The following is a 12,248-nucleotide window of genomic DNA, read 5'->3' as shown; positions in this document are numbered from 1 at the left end:
CAGAACTTGGTGGTCTGGAACCCGAGATGGGCAGGGAGGGAGAAGGGACCTTGAAGGGTGGAGAGTAGCACTAGGTGGAAATAATAACTTGTCTCAAGAACAGGGACAAAATCAGATGACTATGGTAACGATTCTGTACAATGTCTGCATTTATATAGGAAGCTGTTGTTTGGTTGTTTTTCAGTCATGATTTGGGATTTTCTAGGCAAAAGTACTGCAGTGGTTTGCTATTTCCTTCTCCAGCTCAATTTACAGTTGAGGAAACTGAGGCAAACGAGGTGATTTGCCCAGGAAGTGTCTGAGGTCAAATTTGACTTCACGAAGATGTCTTCTGATTCCAGTTCTCTTATTGCTCCATCCCCTAGCTGCCTTTTTTTATAGGAAGATTTATCTTTATTATTACTTAAGCCGTCATACACTGGACTTGGACTCTTGCAATACGTCTTTTTTATTAAAGCTTTTTAATTTTCAAAATATATGCATGAATAATTCTTTGACATTAACGCTTGCAAAACCTTGTGTTCCAATTCCCCTCCTCTTCTCCCTCCCCTTCGCCCTAGATGGGAAGTAATCCAATAGATGTTAAACATGGTAAAAATATATGTTAAATTCAATATATGCATACATATTTATACAATTATCTGTGCAGTAATGTCTTAACAGGTCTCTCTGCCTCTATTGCCCTTCTAATTCTTTTAAACTGATGGTAGATAATCTATACAAATCTTCTTTATTTACAAATTTTGTTCAGTCACTCCTCTGCTCAAAAATCCTCTATAACTCCATATCACCTACCCAAAGTTCAAATGGGTCGGCTTCACACAAAAGACTCCTCACAATATGTTGAATCCCAAATCTTTCAGCCTTTTAAATATTACTCTCTACCACACATTCTACTCTCTTATCTCTAACCCTTCAAAGGCTAAATCTCACATCCAGAATGCTTTGCCCCCTCATTTCAGTCTTTTAGTTTTTTTTGTATTTGGTAGCCAAAACCTGTTTTGGTTTTTAATATAATTAATTGTTGACTGCTGAATCATCCTTGCACGCCTGGTGTAAAATCTACTTGGTCATAATAAATGATTTATTAGATGAATCACTAGAGTTTGAAAGGATTTTGCTTAAAATTTTTGATTCAATGTTCAGGATAATGTCCTATGGTTTTCTTTCTGTTTTATCTTTTTTTGGTTTATGTATCAGAATTATATTTGCCTTTTAAAAGGATTCTGGTAGAATGTTTTCCCTCTTTAATTTTTAGGGGTAATATATAAATATTTAATAAATATATAAATATAAATAATATATATGTAATATATAAAGTATGGATACTTGCTATGTTAGAATTTCATTGTGGATCCACCAGGACCAAGAATTGTTGTTTCCCCCTCATTTCAATAATTTCTTTACAACTAAATCTATTTCCTTTTCTGAGATTGACTTATTTAAGATCTTTATCTGGTCTCCTAATGGTTTGTGTATTTTATAGTTTTGAAGTTCTTTCTTTCTTTTGTGTTTTCAGTTTTGTTAGCATGTAACTAAACACAATATGTAATGATTATTCCTTTTCATTTCTTGTAGTTTTGTTGTGATTTTACCTTGCTCATAGGATATTTAATTGACTTGATTTTCTGCTCTCTTCTTTTTAATCAGGTTAATTAAAGATCTATCAATATTATAAGTTTTTTCAAAGAACCAGATTTTAGTTTTATTATGTCTATGATTTTTTGTTTCTAATTCATTTATTTCCCCTTTTGTCTCTTGTTCACACTCGGCTCTCTTCCCTTCACTCCTGAACCTATTTATTGTTTCATGCTTTACTTTGGAGGTTTGCTTGTTCCTTTTATTTTCCTACTTTTATTTGTTTATATAATTCTTTCCCCTAATCTTTTTCCTTTTATTCAAGTAGATCCCCCTTTTCAACTAGTACTACTCATCAGTTTTTAAAATTTCATTTTTTCTACTCCTTTCAAAAGCAATTTCTATCATTCTCTTCATTATGTAGTCTCTCTTTCTGTCTACTGTATATTCCCATTCTCTGATTCATGACTCTTATAATTATTTGTTCTCTCTCCTTTTTCTGAATACCTTCTCTAATCACCACTTCCATAGTACTAATTTGATACTCTCCAATCTAGGTGATTCTGCCATTTCCATACAGAACTCACCATGTAGTTTCTCCTTTTCCATTGTGCCTCATTCCCAGAACAATGCCAATTATTACAAGTGTCAGAGAATGACCTATAGTTGGGCCCCATTCTAGCAAGTCCCTGATTATGCAGTCATCTACTGAGCTATTCCCCCCTCTTATTATCTTTCCTCTCTCTATTTGTCTCTACTTATCTTCCTTAACCTTCCACTCCCCCAGGTGCTGTTACTCCAATTATCATCCCCCTCCCCAAAGTAAGATAAATAGTCTTTTTAAGTATCAGATATCATCAAACATCCCATGTCACACAGTTCAAAATCCCCATCTAGCCTCACAGAATATCTCTCTTCACCCATAGAAGTATTTACCAGTGGAACTGCCACCTGCTACAAGGTAAGGTCTCTTTCTTTTCCCCTCCTTTTCATTCCTTCCCTTGCCTCCTCACTTTATACCTTGAGGGCCCTTCTCTTTTTGAGATCACTTTATCATCATTGTTAGCCCTCAGTTTGACCATAGCACATCACATATTCTTCTCTATTTTCTTGCTTTCCACCCCACCCTACCCACCCAATGCTTCCATATTGTAATGTAGTCCCACCAAAAAAGCATACATAGTTTGGGATTAGGTTGTGTCCATGATGCCCCCCGTCTTCTTCTTTGCTGTTTTCCTCTACTGGATTTCTAACTTCCTTCCATCTTCTTATGTACATTTAGAAAGAAATGTCTTGGTAGTCTTTTTGTTGTCACTCTGTCGCTGTTGCAGATCTTGGCTGCTGTATTTATTCACTCCTGCATTTCTCTTGTTTGGAGTATTCAAGAAGCAAATAATCTCTTCAGGTTTGGATTTCTTTTTAAAAATGTTTCAAATGATTCTTTAATATTGAACATTCATCTTTGCCTTGTATGGCTAAACTAAGATTTGCAGTATAGGTCAACCTAAGCTTCATCTTGACCTCTACTGCTCTTCAGAACATAATATTCCACACCCTCCTATATTATCTGATGGGTACAGAATAGTCTTGTATTACTTGAATTTCTTTGCCATTGGATTTGAGAAGTCTTTCTCCTGAATGTTTTATAGAATTTGTTGTTTTCTGAATTGAATAGTTAAATTTAATTACTTTGTGTCTTGGAGTTGCAGCCTTGAATTTTTTTTTCTTTTTTTCTGGAGGTGATTTATGGATTCTTTCATTTGGAATTTCATTTTCTATGTTCAGAAGTTCTGGGCAGTTCTATTATTTCCTTCATTATTGTCCTGTTCTGTTCTTTGGGGAAAGTAAGGACCCTTAGATGCTCTCTATGCAACTTGTTTTCTAGGTCAGTCTGTTTTGCTTGCCATTAAGCAAGCATATTTTCTTTAGATGTCATTTTTGTTTGTTTGTTTGTTTGTTTCCTATTCTATATATTTGCATTGTCAGTTGATTATTCTTTCTTTTGTTTCTTTGGTAAGCCTTGCCATTGCAGATTCTGGTTTTCCATTCTGCCTATAATGTTTTTGTGCAGGACATAAATTCCTATTTATGGAAATGGGAAATGATTCCTATTTTACTTTTGAACCACTTAGGAACAGTGTGTTGTGGTCCCATTCTTCTCAAGTTCCAGAGTCCTCTGTCTCATCAAGTGTTGAATCACTTTTTTTTTTCTTTGCAGTATTTATTCATAGATGCCTAAACTCATTTATTAAAACTAAAGGCCATATTTCCTTCTATTTTATCTGATTTTTTTGTTCATAGGATCATAAAACTAGAACTGAACCTTATTAGTCATCTAGATTAGAGTTTCTTAAACTGTATGTCAGGACCCCATATGGGATCATGTGCCTCAGTGTGGTGATCATGAAATCATAATTTATTATCAACAAATGTTTGCTTTGTATGCATATTTTATATATCCATATATCTGGGGTCATGTAAAAATTGCTTGGTTAAAAAGAGATGGATGAGTGGAAAAAATTTTAAAAAGCTCTAATGTAGACCAATAACTTAATTTTATAGATGAGGAAACAGACCTAAAATGGTTGTTACTTACCCCAAATCACCCAGATAACAAGTAGTAGAGATAGGATATAGCTGGACATGTAATCTTTTGTTCTCCAACTTCTCATGCTCCTTGACCCCATTACACACAGTCCTGAATTATTAGAAATTCATTAGGGCACATAAACTTTTTATGTCCTTTGGCACCTACCAAAGTACTCTTGGACTCAATAGGTGCTTAATAATTGCTGACTTTAAGAGAATAAACTGAAAAAAAAACTTCTCTATAACATCTGGCATAATGGAAAGGGCTTTAGATTTGCACTGGCCTCTGGAGAAAGGAAGTTTAATTGGAAGACAAGATTGGATTTGAATACTGTTTCTACCATTTCTCTTCTCAGGGCCTTCATTTCCTCATGTATAAGGTGCAGGGAATTGGATTGATGGCCTCTGAAGCCCTTTCTAGCTCCAGATGTATGACTTTCTCCACCTCTATGAGCCTCAGTTTCCTGGTTGCTAATCCCCTTCACCTTACATTTCCTTCTCCAGTTCATTTTACAGAGAAGGAAACTGAGAAAAGCAGGATAAAATGACTTTCCCAGCATCATTCAGTTTATAACTGTCTGAAATTGGATTTGAACCCAGGAAGATAAGACTGGCACTGTGTCCACTGGACTACCTATAAACTGAGACTTTTGACCATTTAATAAAACTGGCCCATTTTACAGATGCAGAGCTAGGAGGTGAAGTGATACCCCAAGAGCAGAGTAGGGTTTCTAAAGTAGTTTTCTGATGTTAAATCCAAGGCTCCTTCCAGGCTGCCATCTTGTATAGCCTTAGTGAGTAGTAAAGCCAGCCTTTCTTTGGATATAAGAAGGAAAGAGTAGAGGCTATTGATGCTGATAGATCTGAGAAATAGAAGTAGGAGAAGGAGGGTACTCTGAGTAAGAGGCCATCTGGGCCATTGGCCCAGCATGGAAGATGGGGGGCTACAGAGAAACAAGAAGAAAAGATCTAGAGCAGATCGCAGAGGGAATGAGGCAAGGAGTCCACCACAGGAAAAGTAAGACTTTAGGTACCCTCATAAGCCATGAATCTGTATTGGTTGAAATCAGTGGAATTTCATTTTCTCCAACCATACCCATCAGCCCTGGGGTAACAGAGAAATCAGTGGGTGAAAATGATCTCAGCAGTATTTATTTCTATGTTAGGAAGCAGCTGAAGGTAGTGGGTTGAGCTCTAAGGGAAAATGGAGGTGATTAGAATAGAGGGTGCTCTTTAACCCATGTAGTCAACCAATTAATCAAACAATAAATGTATATTAAGCACCTACTATGTGCAGGGCACTGTGTTGAGTGCTGGGATACACAATGAGACAAAGATACACCCAGCCCATAGGAGCTTACAATCTAAAGGGGGGGGGAGATTGTATAAATAAATATAAACAAAGCAGATTATGTATAGGAAAAATAGAAGGTGATTAATAGAGGGAAGGAACTAGAATTAAAATTAAAAGGGATTAGGGAAGGCTTCCAGTAAAAGACAGGATTTTAATTGGGACTTAAAGGAAACCTGGAAGGGCAGTAATTAGAGAGGAGAAACAGGATTCCCCCAAAAATTCCTAGAGGTAAGGCATTGAATGTCTTGGCCATAGAACACTATATACACATACATATATATAGCTACATATATGACCATCTATATTTGTGTATATACACATGTATATATACACATATTTATGCGAGTTCACATGCCCTTAAAGGGGTGTGTGTGTGTGACAAGAAAGTTGCAAAGCTACTTAGTTTCCTCAGATCTGGGGACCCATTTGGGGATTAGAACATTTTAGCTCTGATACTGGATTGAGACTCTTAAGACATGAGTGCTGGCTTTACCACTTGTTATCTTTTGAACCTGAGATAAATCCCTTGCAACCACAATAGCTTGTGATGCTATATTTCCCTTTCTCCTATAATACTGGATCAAAGGATCATACATTTGAAATTAATGATCAGTTTATTACTCTCAAGGCATCCTAGTGCCATCTGCAATCATCCTGATCAATATCTTGCCATTGGACCCAGATGATTCTAGACGCAGGGGTCCTCAAACTTTTTAAATAGGGGGCCAGTTCACTGTCCCTCAGACTGTTGGAGGGCTGGACTATAGTAAAAACAAAAACTTTGTTTTGTGGGAAATAAAGAAACTTCATAGCCCTGGGTGAGGGGGATAAACGTCCTTAGCTGCTGCATCTGGCCCCCGGGCCATAGTTTGAGAACCCCTGTAATCTAGAGAATAAAGAGAGCAGGTGACTTTGTGCAGTCTTGCCTCATTTAAATTCAATTTACTTGCAAGTCATGACATCACCCTCCTGATGTCATGGTTCTCTTCAAGAACAAAGAGCTCTGCTCTCTTTTAATTACTCATGGAATAAAAGTCGGGTATATATGTTAATAAATGTTTAACAACCGCCTCTGAAACAAGATATATGCATGAAGTCCTTTTCGGTTTAATTTTTATTATTCACATTTTTCTTCATCACTTTCTTCAGTCTAGATAATCAGGGAAACAATATTGTAAGCCTAAATTTGTCAAATGTGTGGATTTCTGAGGTATAATTTGCTTACATTGAAAATTTAACGACCGACTCTCCAGAACCTATTGGAGCTGGCTCCAGCACATTCCCTGGGAGGGGTGACTCTGGATGACAAGGGGCTATACTAGCCAGACACAAGTTCTTCTAGATCCAGCCAACTAGGAAAGGCTAAGTTGAGAGAAAGAAATGGATTATATTCTTATCATCTGAGGTCTAGCCTCATTATAGCCTAGTTGCCTGCATATTGATAGATTTTTTCCCCCATTTAACAAGATGGCAACCTTTGGAGGGATCCCACTAATGGATTTCAAGATCTTTGGTTCTCCAAGTCTTATGTACTCTTTGTTGTTCAATATCCGATCAAGCAAGCAATTTACCATTTTTTAATTAAGTAATTTAATATATATAAGCCCTGTCTCTCCAGCTCAAAAGTAAGACTTGGATAACCCAAAGTCTCCTCTTTGATTGGACAGCATCCTAGAATTTTGAAATAAAATCATCTCCCTTCCATGTCTAGAGTGTTCAGATCAGTCCCTTAGGAATCAAAAGATAATATTTGTAAAATTATTATTTGTGGATATTATTGTAAAGACCTCAGTACAATGCCTGGCACATAGTAGGAACTTAAGTGTTTATTCCCTCTCTCCTTCCCAGGTCTGATGAGAAAATGTTGGCAGAGAGGTTATAGTTCTCCCAGGGGTATCCCATAATAGATGGGTTTGTCTCATTGACCCTCTGCTCTCATAGGGCTTCCAGAAAGGTCCTTCAGTACTAACTGCACTGGAATTTTGAGACCTAAAGATTCATAGATGAAGCAATATGATGGGATGCTAAGAGAACTGACCCAAGTCTTTTTGGGTTTAAGTGTTAATTCTGTCATTTACTAGTTATAGAGCTGAGGCAAGCCATTTAAACTCAGTTCCAATCTCTAAGATCATAAATCACAGACAGCTGCCTAGCTAACTGCATGTTGAAGGGAGCTTCCACACTGGAAGGTCTCTATGCTAATGAAATTGCAGGTCTGGATTTAAAAAAAAAGTCTTATAATATTATTTAATTTTTTCAAATACACATAAAATAGTTTAAAATTCATTTTTGCAAGATTTTGAGTTCCAAATTTTTTCTCCCTCCCTCCCTTACCTCTTCCCTTTCCAAGACAGCAAGTAATCTGATACAGATTAAATATGTACAATTTAAAAAATATACAACAATTTTATATTCTGAAGAATATAAAGTATCCTAGCTGAAAGCGATCTTAGAACACATAATGTCAGACTTGGGAGAGTCTTCGAACACAGAATACCAAATCTGCAGCAGACCTTAGAACATACTGTCAGATCTGGGAGGTATCTTAGAACAGAATTTTTAAAACTTTTTCAAATTGCAACCCCTTTTTGCCCTAGAAGTTTTTATATGACCCTGGGTATTTAGGTATATAAAATAGGTATATAAATTAAACATGTACTGATGATAAGACACAATTTTGTGACCTCCACATTCAGTTACAAGACCCCATGTGGAATTGTGAGTTAAGAAGATGGGCCTAAGAATATAGAATGCCAGAGTTGGAAGGAAGGGACCTTAGAACTTGTAGAACTTAAAATGTCAGAGCAGAAAGGAACCTCAGAACATAGAATGTCAGGGTTAAAAGGGCTTCTAGAGGGGACTTTAGAGACTGTCAGAGCCACTGCCTCATTTTACAGATCAGTAAACTGAGGCACAAGGAGACAAAGTGATTTGTCTGGGAGTAAGAAGTGAAGCAGGACCCAACTTGGGGGTGGGGGTGGGAATGGAGGTAAGAGTTGAGAAATAAAGTGAGAAGGGACTCATCCCAGATCCAATTTGCTTTTTCCAACAGTGTTCCAAATAATAGATTCAGTGAAACCAGAACCGTGAAATCACATTAGGGAAACTGGAGATAATTGTCAAGGGGAAAGGATTTAAACTATGTCGAAACTGTTCATGCACGAAAAGGTGAGGACTCCTGAACTCACACTGAAAGTTACAATTGGGAAAGAAAGAAAGAAAGAAAAAAACCTTAAACCCACAACCAAAATATTTCATAAGACTTTACTTTTTTTTCTTTTTTCTTTCTTTCTTTCTTTCTTTTTTTCTTTTGGTGAAGTAAAAGCTACAGGCAGCTTTTCTACTTGTAAGCTAGCCAAGAATAATTTGTGGCAGGAAAGTTTGAGCATTTGTAAAAATAAAATAAATTTTAAAAAAATGGAGAGCACTTCAGAGTATGTTTGCATGAAACTGAACAGAGAAAGAGAAAGGTATCGAGGTGGCAAAATACCTCCCCCTACCTCTCTCCCGCCATCAAGCTGACACTGCCTCTCTCACCATGTGTTGAAATAGAGATTTTTCTTGTATTTGTTTTGTTAATCACACGCCAGGTCCGAGGTGGTAGCTGGCTGAGTTTCTTCTTGTTAATGTTGGGCCCTGATGGTAGAACTGGTCCCCCTACCACACTCCTGGGGGTGGACGTACACCTGTTCCCCAGCTGATCCAGGGAGCTGTTTGTCTGGGGGACCGAGTCTTGACCCACATGACCCAACCCTGCTTCCCCCCAAGCTCCAGGATGCTTCCTTGTGCCCCTGCCTCTTATGAATCACACCCATGCTAGTGGGTGGTGACCGCTGGATCAGGCCTCAGGGGACCAATTTCTTGGTAGCTATGGGGCAGCCGCCTTCCAGATGTTCCCCAGGGGTGTAGCTGCAGGTGGGAAGATTCCTGTGGGGGGAGTGCCTTCTTGACAGGGGAAAAAAATTACAGTCTGATGAGTCAAATTCAATTTAGTGAGACCAGATGATGGGTGAGCTGTGTTCTGGGCTGTGGGGAGAGAGTGGGAGGAAAGCCATCAGGGCCCCCTCCATTCTCTCCAACAGCTTCTGTCCTCAGGGAATTGACAGTCCATTGGATAAAGCCAGACAACAATGTTATCGTCATCATGCAAATCAAACATACATCATACAAATCATCATACAAAAATCCTGGAATGTCAGAGCTGGGAGAGACCCCAGAATATGGAACAGCAGAATTGGAAGGAACATTGGACAACATGTAATCTTCAATAATCTCACCAATAAGATGAGAAGGACCCGTTTGTGAGAGCCACAACTCATACTTTTAAGTTCAGGGTCACACAGTGAGAGGAAAAGTCAGGAGCCAGGTTATTTATATTAATGTATTTTGTTTTTACATCTCATTCTTTCCCAAATATAAATCCCACCCCCACACTTTGGTAGCCAGAGAGCCATCCTTTGTGACAAAAATTTCAAAAGGAAGAAAGGAAAAAGCATTTTTGGCGAGGAAAAACTCAGCCTCTCAAATGTGTTTTGACAGTATATATAGTATTAGATACCTGTAGCCCCTCACTTCCGCAATGAAGGAAGGAGGTGGGTTTTCTGAACCCTTCTTGGTGGCTAAATGGGATCATTACAGTTACGTAGCATCCGGATGCCATGTTTTGCTCCTTTTGCTCATGCATTGTCCAAATTGTTCACCTTCTTCTGATGACATTCTTTGCCCTTGTTTTTATTCAATTTCATCTGTCTCTTGGTGATCCCACTGGAGATTTTCTTGGAGAAGATGCTGGACCAGTTTGCCATTTCTTTCTCCAGGAAATGAGGAAACTGAGACAAACAGGATAAAAGGATTTGCCCAGGATCATAGAGCAGGATAGATTTGAACTCAGATCTGAGATCTTTCTGGATTTGAATTCAGGATTCAATTCTTGAATTCAAATCCAGAACTCTATGCACTATGGTGCCACCTAGTGACCTACTCTATATCACTTTATTGAAATCTCCCCAGGCTTCTCTCCATCCTTCTTCTTTGTATCTTCTTAGACCGCCATGATATTCCATTGCCACTTGTTTTAGTCAGTCCCCAATCAGTGGCTCCTACAGTATTCCCGGTTTTTTGATGCAAATATTTGGGAAACGCTTTCTGTTTTTGACTTTCTCAGGGCATAACTTACTGCCTTTGTTCATTAATATAACATTGAACTGAGTAACAAAGTTGGTGAGAGCAACAATTTGTACTTTAAGCTCTTAAATCTTAAAATTGCATGAAGAGTTTGGGGAATATCTCTTTGTCCCAAGAACTCCAGTGGGGAGAAGGTAGCCCATCAGAACAGTAGCATACTCGTTTTTGCAAACGAGGGACCCAAAACATAGACAGGTGAAAGAACTCCCCGTGTGCACATAGCTACTCCATGTTAGAGGCAACATCTGGACTCCTAACTCTAACCTTTCTTCCATAGATGTTCTCTCATATAGTCCAGAAAATAAATATTATATGGATCCAGGTATGGAGACTATAGTTTGGCTGTGGCCTGGCTTGGGAGAGGAGTCTTTCTGGAGTAGAAAGAAATGGAGATTAGAGAGGTTTGGAAAAGAAGCAGATTGGGGAGGCAATCCCCCCAATCTTGAAAAGGGAAAGGACAGAACTAAGGCATGAATGAGCTATTCCCAAAGATCTTGAATTGTTGGGTTGTAGTAGGTAGAAAGGTCTCCTTAAAACCAAAAAGTCCTGAGTTCATGTCCTGCCTGTGACTCATAAAATGTGTGACCCGGGGCAATGCACTTAACCTCAGAGTCCTATCAAGTCTCTGAGACTATAAACCGTAGAGAAGATGCCAATATGTATTAGTAGAGGGAGTTTCTTTCTCTGAGTGCTTCCTGTGTCAATGAACTCACAAGTCCAGTCCCTGTCACTAGCCCTAAATATAAAGAATTTCACTTGGGCTCAAAAAATCAACTTCCCAGAGAGAAGAGATGTGACTAAATGATAATAAACCTTAAAAAAATCTGTGGCTTTTACTGAATTGAATATGTCAACCAAGTGATACAATAATAACAATACAAGTAAAGTGAATAACAATAGCCAATATGTGTAAAGCCCTTACTATGTGCTGGTGATTAAGGCTAGATAAAAAAGAAATGACCTGTTAAAGACCTTAGCTTACAAAGGCCAAGGTCTCCCACTGCATCCAGGGCCATTATTTGGCCACTAGACCCAGATGACCCTGGAGAAGAGAGTGAGGCTGATGACTTTACATAGCCCTCCCATCCTTCAAGGACAAAGGACAAACAAATACTTTGTGCCATTATTAAATAAGATTTAATGCTTTACTAATATCTCATTTGATCCTCACAACAACCCTGGGAGGTGAGTCTATTATTATTCCTATTTTACACATGAGGAAACTTAAGCAGACAGAGTTTAAGCGACTTGCCCAGGTTACCTACCTAATAAGCATCCAGGCTGGAATTGAACACGTTTTCCTTATTCCAGGTCCAGGGCTCTGTGCATTATGGTGCTATCTAGCAGAAATGGTGGCTCGAGAAGCTAGTTTGATATTACATTGAAGAAAGACACAGATAATTTCAGGAACAAAAGAAATGATAAGACCACTGATCTCTGCTCTGACTAGACCTTTTTGAGAATATTGTGCTCAATTCTGGGTGCCATATTTGAAGATGGACTTTGATAAGCAGGCGGGTTCCAGAAGAAGGTAACCAGAACA

At 38.3% G+C, this 12,248-nt stretch overlaps 1 long non-coding RNA gene across 1 annotated transcript in view; it reads left to right on the top strand.

Annotated features, from left to right (window-relative positions):
- The first annotated feature begins 2,270 nt into the window (after window positions 1–2,270).
- Window positions 2,271–12,248, top strand: part of LOC116422829 — an 83,831-nt gene continuing 73,853 nt past the window's right edge. The window contains exon 1 of the long non-coding RNA XR_004233362.1: window positions 2,271–2,539. This is a non-coding gene — a long non-coding RNA (uncharacterized LOC116422829). The remainder of the gene's footprint in view (window positions 2,540–12,248) is intronic.

The sequence above is a fragment of the Sarcophilus harrisii genome, chromosome 3 (assembly GCF_902635505.1).
Source record: "Sarcophilus harrisii chromosome 3, mSarHar1.11, whole genome shotgun sequence".
Classification (NCBI taxonomy): Eukaryota; Metazoa; Chordata; class Mammalia; order Dasyuromorphia; family Dasyuridae; genus Sarcophilus; species Sarcophilus harrisii.
This window is presented reverse-complemented; position numbering and strand designations above follow the sequence as displayed.